The sequence below is a fragment of the Capsicum annuum genome, chromosome 11 (genome assembly GCF_002878395.1).
Source record: "Capsicum annuum cultivar UCD-10X-F1 chromosome 11, UCD10Xv1.1, whole genome shotgun sequence".
Lineage (NCBI taxonomy): Eukaryota > Viridiplantae > Streptophyta > Magnoliopsida > Solanales > Solanaceae > Capsicum > Capsicum annuum.
Window position 1 is genome coordinate 212,706,252 of NC_061121.1, and position 9,092 is coordinate 212,715,343.

The 9,092-nt window shown below is 31.0% G+C and overlaps 1 long non-coding RNA gene across 1 annotated transcript; it reads right to left on the minus strand.

Annotated features, from left to right (window-relative positions):
- Positions 1-3,527: 3,527 nt before the first annotated feature.
- On the minus strand, positions 3,528-8,349 carry LOC124888558. Its single transcript, XR_007046985.1, has 2 exons — positions 6,931-8,349; positions 3,528-4,068 (listed from the first exon to the last, which is right to left on the minus strand). It is a non-coding gene; the product is annotated as an uncharacterized LOC124888558 (long non-coding RNA).
- Between the last annotated feature and the right edge of the window lie 743 nt (positions 8,350-9,092).

The following is a 9,092-nucleotide window of genomic DNA, read 5'->3' on the forward strand; positions in this document are numbered from 1 at the left end:
AATACAAAAATAATTAATAACCAAGGGTATTTTGGAAATAATCTCTCCACCTCCCCGAGGTATTGGTAAGATTTACATACACTCTCAGCTTCCGAGACCTTACTTATGAAATTTCACTTGGTATGATGTTGTTGTAGAGGTATATTTATAACAAATCAAATGATTATTGTTAATGAATTTTAAATTATAATTTAGAGAATAATTCATTATTGACATTATTTATTATCTATATAGACATTAGGAAATAAGAGTGATTTGAAACATGCATCAATATATATAATTACACAATATATATATATATATATATATATATGTGTGTGTGTGTGCGCGCGCGCGTGTGCATGTATACTAGTTTTATAAGGTCGTGATAAGTCCAGGCCCAAACTCAAGTAATTTAATATTTTATATAATAATATAATTCAATATATAAAATAATTACAATGCACAAAGACCATAAATTAAAAAATATTAATATTTTTATGAGTTTATGAACATATATTCTATAGCTATAAATAAAAATATATTTCTTTAGATATTTACTAAGTCTTAATTTTGTTCATAATTTCATGTGGCAAGAATTTAAGTTAGTTAATATGGTAATTTAAGTTTACTTTTAATTTAAATTAAGGGAAAAAAATTAAATTTATCAAAATGAACATCGAGAATCTATTAGTTCTTTATGTTTAATTTATGCCTAAGAATATTAATTGTCAATTAATCAAAAAATATATTTTAAAAATATTCTGATCTTATGGATACCACTACCTTCATTTAACTTCATCAATAATTTCAGTTTTCAATATTTAAAAATTTTTATTGATAATTTCAAAAGCAAGATAAAATTGCACAAAAAATCTCATTCAATTCATAAAAAGTAAATAGCAAATATTGAGAACCATACTCCATTCATCATAAATAAATATAACCTTATACAATTAGTTAAAAGATTTACCAATTAGTTAATAACAAGGGACTCTAAATAATTCAATTGATTGTCAGCCTGAACTCTCACCATATTGGTGAAGGTTTGGTTTCTCACCTCATAATTTCCTTTCTATTCTCTATTTTTTCAAAATAAATTAGTTAAACAATTAAAAATTCAAGAAAAAACTCAATAATGATTTCTTAAATTATGACACACCACATACAAAATCTCATTTGACAAGTAAAGAAATAAAGTAATTTTATCAATATCTCTATGTCAACTACATGCCATAATTTTATTGGATTAACAAATTAATTGAAATTACTAAATTAGTCTTGTGAGGACTACCAAATTTTATTATTCTCTCTTATATATATATATATATATATATATATATATATAAGGGCAGCCCGTTGCACTAAAGCTACCGCTATGCGCGGTGTCCGGGAAAGGACCCCACCACAAAGGTGTATCATACACAGCCTTACTTTACATTTCTCTCTTATATATAATAGTAATATATACACACATAGATATATATACACACACATGCATACATATTTAATACATATAAAATAAAAAAAAAATAACATTTTATTTCTTAGAAAACAAAGAAATAATATTTTGACCAAGCAAGATGTAGTAGGATGAGTAGTAGATCGACAAGTTACAGAGCAACCAATCCAGTCTGCATTATTGTAACATTGTAAGTTATTAGTAGAGCCACTAGGAAAAATAACCTATGATCCACAGAACCTTGCAAATATCACAGAATTTTTTTGACGGCAATATAATGAATGGCTAAAGAAGAATGTATAAATTGAGACACTTGATTAATAGCAAAAGCAATGTCTGAACGGGTAAAAGTTAAGTACTGGAGACTACCAACAAGATTTCTGTGAAGTGTTTGATCAGAAAAAGAAGGAGAATCTTCGAAATAAAGTAGAGTCTTAGGAGAAAGAGGAGTTGAAATCGATTTTGAAGATAACGAATTTGCACGATCAAGAAGGTCTTTTAAATACTTGGACTAACAAAGAAAATAACCCCTATTGCGAGCAACTATATAAATACTAAGAAAATAAGTAACTAAACCTAAGTCATTCACGAAAAACTTAGATTTAAGAGTCTGAAGTAAAGAATTAGAAGCAGTAAGAAGAATATCATCAACATAGAGCAGAAGAATAGCCATGTCTGAATTATGTTTGTAAATGAAAAGAGAACGATCAGACATGCTATTTTTAAATCCATTTCTTAAAATAAAGAAAGTAAACCTATGAAACGATGCTCGAGGAGCTTGTTTTAAGCCATAAAGGTCTTTGTTAAACCGACAAACATGATCAGAAAATTGTGGATGAACAAAGCCAGTAGGCTGCTTCATCTATACCAATTCGTCAAGATTTTGATGTAAAAAGGCATTCTTTACGTCTAATTGATGGACATATCATTTCTTAGATGCAGCAAAGGCTAGAATAATGCGAATGTTGACTGGTTTCACCACATGACTAAACTTTTGACCATATTTAGTCCTTGTTATTATTTGTAGCCATGGATATAAGAAGAGCCTTAAAACTCCCGAAGGACTATCAGATTTTTTTTAGACGATATACCCAATGAAAATCAATAATATTGACTTGAGGGGGAGGTGGAACTTATGACCAGGTGGGATTAGCCATAAAAGAATTGTATTCAGCGACCATAGCACATCTCCAATTAGGACACTTAAAAGCTTCCATAAAAGATGAAAGCTCAAATGGAAGTGTAGAGGAATGAGAAAGAAGAGAAGCAAAAACTCAGGTCTTGAGAAACCTTTTCTGTTTACGGGTAATCATGGGATGAGTCTTTGAATTAGAAGATAATCTCTCAAACAAAATCAATGTAGGTTTATAGTTTATATTAATGGATAGAAATCCAACAAGTCGAAAAGTTTATAATGAAAAAAACAATAATAAGACAAAGAACTACATGTAAAAAATAACTATGAGGTATGTATTTAAAATATAAAGCCACTATTATATAATTAGGGATCGAACTATAATTTTAATATAATCTTGTTGGGTTGTTGATTTAACCGTTAACTAAAACCTTAAAATCGAAAACCGAACTGATATCCAATAAATTTTATTTTAAAATCGTTAACCCAATAACCCGATACCAATAAATCCATAATCATTTTTTGGTTCGATTTATCGGTCAATTCGATTTTTGCACACTCCCACTATGAACAATCCTACTTAGCTATACAATCTCGTTAGTTTAGTTAATTACTTTGGTTGTTGATTCATGGGGTTAATAACATAATTATGAAATAGTCATCCTCTAATCGTCTATCTAACTTAGCCCCACAACTATATCGTTGAGTGGGGAGGTGAGAACTAAGTTAAACACATTTATATTTCATCCGGTATATATGAACCAAATGGGGTGAATTAGGTATATTTCTATCCTAAATGCAAACTATAACATTGATTTCTCTAAATATAAGATCCCACGATCAAATCAATTGTTCCTCCTTCCGGGCTCACAATAGAAATATAAGTTTATCGTAAGGGTCGTGAATTCATAGAATAGTAAGAATAATGATAAATGAACAACCGAAAAATGACAATCAACTTAAACAAACTCAATTAAAAGCATAAGTAATCATGTTATTGGCTTCAACCCTAGATGAGGAGTATAGCCACTCATGGATTTACAACGAATCGCGATGACTAATTCATGTATAAAAACCAAAAGTAAACTAAAAAAAAGATCAAAGAACGCTAATTCTAGCCTTTCTCAAGTTTTATTCATCTCTCAAAGTCGTCCAAGGTGTTTACAATACAATCCAAGTGTTCTATTTATACTAAGAAGGGAATTGCCCGTTTTTGAACCAAAGGGGTGTCACACCCATGTCTTGGCGCGTTAAGGGCATGGCTCGCCCTTATCGTGGATGATCACTATTTTTCCATGTTGTAATTATGTCTTGGGGTGTGGCACACTCTTATCTCGGAGGCTAGAGGGTGTGGCATGCCCATGGCCTCAAAAATTTCAGCTTTCATCAAGGTTTACTCCTATTTGCTCACTTCATGGCTGCCTTTTCCCTTCAAATTCAGCTTGTTTAGCTACCCGAAAATGTTCTCAACATCATCCCTAGTCTCCTATAACTTCAAAAACCATGAATTTATGCACTCAACACAATAAAATTTATCGAGATACACTAAAACAACACATAGCTCAAGCTAGTAACACTAGTTTTCTCGTCTAAATTCTAAGTGATCATTTTGATTCCAAACTTGTTTTGAATACACCTTAAACATAAAAGTAGTTTAACACATAGATGCTAAATTATATGAGTATCAACTCATTATGCACACAAAAGGTCCTCGAAACAAGGTTAATTACGTATAGATAGTTAGACTTAAGTGCAAAAATCCACCTAAGATCATTACCCAACCTGAATCGGCCCAATCCTTATCAAAGATATTTTTCCCCATACAGAGCTGATCAAACCAATACTTTTCTCTATCCAAAACTTCTAGGCTCAAATCTTTAGTCTCCCCAAGAAGGTAGTGAAACTCATTGCGGTTATTTGTAAGACCTTTTTTGAACGGTTATAGCTGAAATGTCAAATATAGCACTCCCAGACTGGGATAGAATCTGTCAACCTGAAATTACTAGTGACCTTAATATTCTGGATAGCCACACTTGGAACAAAGAAGTTATGATCAAACTCCAATGAAACCTATGTTGAAGAAAGACAAGTTGTGGATGAGGTGGATTCACTGTTACTATAAGCATAGGAACTTTTTTTGTTGACATTCCAAAGCAACATCATGGATTGTCCAAAGATTCTTAAGTTCAACAAGTATGTGACTTAAGCTGATAATAACATGAAGGAATAGGTAGAATGTCTCATTTCTCAATTAAGCAGTTCTACCTTAATTTTAGAAGTACCTTTCAAATGGTTGACTGAAGAAGACTAATTTGTAATGATTTAATCTTGCCAAAGTGGGCCTTTGTGTTGATAATAGTTTGCTCATACTAAATGATACACCAAAGACAGGCTAGCTAGAGTGGCCAATTTGTTACGTCAAGTGAAGAAGCACCAAACTCAAGTTTATAGGATCACTTAGCGGCGACTATGTATAGCATGTCGAAAGAAAAGAATATGGGAGCTTCTCAAAGCTGCAAGCAATTTGTGAATAGCAGTGTGAAGTATGTCATTTAGGAGGTCCATGTCAGGAGTAACATGAAGTTTCAAGTGGCAAGATAGCTAAATTTTTTTTTTTTAACTTTTAGATAAATCATAGGTGTAGTTTGTTGCACACTGTAATAACTTGGTAGTAAGCTAGAGGTATAGTTTGTACCCAAATGCTTTACTTTGGCAATATAATTATTTATTTATTAAAAATAATAGTCATTGAAATTAATTTGACAAAGTTGAATGACTTTTATAAGATAAAACAAATTGAGCGACTATAATAACTACTTATCCAAAGTTGAATGGTCATATAAACTTCTCACTCAAATATCTCCAATCAAACAAAACTTCTCACTCAAATATCTCCAATCAAACAAAATATATAAATTCAATTTTAAATGAATATGCCACCTTATTCCATCCAACTTAAATCTTCCTCCATCATAAATTATTTGTGGTGATTCTATTTTAGATGTTTCTTAAGAAACATTAATTTGGAGATCTTTTTTTTTTAAAAAAAAAAAAATTAACTATTTTCATTGATATTGGAACAATATTTGTAGTCTTTAAAATAAATATTCCTTCCATTCCATTCCATTTTAGTTGGCCACCTTACTATAAATACTAGTTTAATCGCACGTATAATGTTTGATTATTTAAGATTAAATGATTTTACCTATTGTGGAGATTTTTAATAAAATGTAAAAGTTCAAATCATTTTTCAAAAATTTTTCACACTTTAATATAATAATGTAAATATTAACATATACACATATATGTTTTATCACCAAAAGTTTCAAGTGGTTGATGGATCATTACTTTTGCGTTTGTCATATAGTACTCTTTCCCTTGTTGCCAGAGACTAAGAGAGATACATCAATTTGAACCAATGTGTTACGATTATTTTTTTTATACATTTAAAATATTTTCTTATTTTTAAAATCAAATCTTTATAAAATCATTAATTACATTATTATTACGTACTTAAAACTTTTAAAAATCTGGTACTTTTAAATTTTTCTTATTCTAATAGTTTTTATATTTATTTCTAGATTTTACAAATCTTTTTAAAATTAAATTTAATTGATTTAAAATTCTTAAATTAATTAAAAAGGTATCAGTTGTCATTAATTTTGATGATCTCTAAATAAGAAAACTTTTTATCATAAATATATTTAATTAATTTTTAACTCATAAATTAGAAAAAAATATTGAAATTCTGATAACTTCTAATAAGGAAAGGTTTTAACATAAATATATTTAATTAATTTTTAACTCTTAAATATTAAGAAAAAATAGTGAGATTTTTTCTAAAGTAAGGATTTTTAGTGAAGAGCAAAAAGTTCAAACAACATTTCTAAGATCCTTCACACTTTTAATATATTATAAATATAAATATAAATATAAATTATAAATTATAAATATAAATATAAATATAAATATAAATAGATTATAGATTATAGATATGTCCAAAATTATTTATCCACTTACTAATCAAGACAAAATTAATTAAAATCTTTTCAATTTACTCTTACAATTAATATTCTTTGAAAGCCTAAATAAATTAATGTGAGCATATTTTTTATAACTAATCTTGATATTCATCTACATGAATGAAGAGTAAATTAGTAAAATTAGTAATCTTATTCATGATATTTCAACTATCACCAAAAGTAGGATGTGATCAATTAATAAGGAATGCAAGAAGTAATTACTAAGGATAAAATAAGATAATTTTATCTTAAACCTGTAAACAATAAAAATTTGCAATAATTACATTTTAAAATTGAGATAAAATTTTGAAAAGTACAAAATATTATTTTACCTTAAATCACATCCAAAAAATGTTGATCTGACGCATTGTGCTTATCAAATCCCTCCACCATTTCCGTTTCTTTAGCAACTCTGCCACCGCCGCCGCTGTTCCAGACCTTGAAGATTTCCCAAAACCCAACCCTAAATACGATAAAACTATTCATGCCATTGCTCGTGTCACTTCGGGCAAGAACGTCTCTGTCAAAGACTGGAAAGCTGGGCGAGTACCCAGCATAGTGTTTGAACAAGAGGATGGTCATCAGATTAGGAAGCTTGTTAACCATCTTGGTCGCTCACATTATTTTTGGAGAATTTGGTACACATCTGTTGGCATTTTTGAAGAGTCTGAGCAATATAGTTGTTAGATGTTTAAGTATATGACTTTATCAAAAGAAAGATGTTTAAATATATGTGTGGATAATAATGATTCCATGTTGTTGGACAAGCTTATGTCTTGGACTCGTCAATAATACTTCTGATCTGGATAAGGTTAGCTTTGAAGTTGGCTGCACTGTTATATTAGACTAGTTTTAGGGCACTGGTTATGGATTCACACATTTCTTTCTGATAATGATAGAATCCAAGTCAAATTGCGAACATTGACATTTCACGAGGTACACTAAGTAACTGCACAATTACCTGGTAACTATTGACCACCAAAGTTTAGGCAGATGAGAACAATCATGTCATAGTTTCCCTGGATTTTTCACTTCAATTATTGCTAGGCCATTTGAACATAGTTTCACTCACTCGAAAGAGAAAAGCGTGGAGCTTCTTGAGATGATATATGCTTGAAACAAAGCAAGGTTCTAAAGAGATGTGGTGGTTTAGATGGTTAAAAATAGGAGTTGATATCAGCTCTCGTTGTGCTGTTGGCAAGCATTGATTGTGATGTCCCACAATGTAAGCAGCATAAGTGTGAAGGCAGCAAAGTTCTTATGACGAAATTGCTCGCAAAACTTCATATGTGGAAGTATAATATTCATATTTTGGGTTTGATGATCATTAATGAACTGTTCTTTTCACACATCTTGTGACATTGTAAACCAGAATGATAGAAAAAGAAGTTATCGGCATGGTGAGATATATTAACTAGCCTGATGAGTTATGTTGTGTCAGGGGTTGAAGCTCAGGGAACTGCATAACTCAGCTCAGAAGAAAGACCTTTAACTGCTTAATTTGGTTCAAAAGAAAGTCTTTGTAGAATTATGAGCTGTTGGAGCCAAACAGAGCTTTAGATGGAGTTTAGCAGTGTGATGGGCTGATTTATCTATTTTGATGTTCAGGTCCATCTGGAAGCCGGTTCAGATGAGCCTCTTAATGTTACATTTATAAGAGATCCATCACGTGATTTATTAAAGGTTAAGGTTCCTCTTGTATTTAGAGAGGATATATCCCCCGGTTTGAAGAAAGGTGAGTAATAGATACATCTACCTTTTCCACTTTCTAGCTTGCTAAAAGATGTTTATCTTTTGTGAAGCTTTTAATTTCTTTACAATGCTGGTTCTCACAATGATGCATTGAAACAGCTTATCATATTTTACTTTTGCATCAGCTCTTTATCCTCAGGTATAACAACTGGTTTTCTTGAATTCATTCAATGAATATGTTATGGTTACGATGGACCAAGAAGTTTCACAAGGTAGAGCCATGGGAGACTAGGGTTCAAATCGCAAATTAGGTGAAACATGACTGGAACACCAACGTCTCAAGCCATGAATGTAACACTAGTGATTCCACACTAGTATCACCCTAATTTCGGGTTTCCTCCTATAGAGAAGAGAGGACTTGTCTTTTAAAGTGTTATACAACTTACAAATATCATCAAAGTCTAAGTAGTAAATGACCTAACATATTCTATTTATAGTAGGTTACAAAAATTGTGTGAAATGTCCAAAAGACCCCTTAGTCAAAGGCTTCACTTTAGGTGCCCTTGGAGTGTAGTTTGTGGACTGTTTTGGAGACTATTTGGGCCCTCTTTTGCACTTCACTTGCACATTCCAAGTCTCGGGTTCAATACATCTCACATATGTCCATGTCCATCTCTGTGGTCATTCTCGTATCATCCTCCCCTTTTTGAAAAAGGATTCGACCTCGAATCCGCTCATTGCAAATTCAAAGGACAAACAAGCAAAATATCCTCATGACATGAGGGTTACGATTAGCAAAATA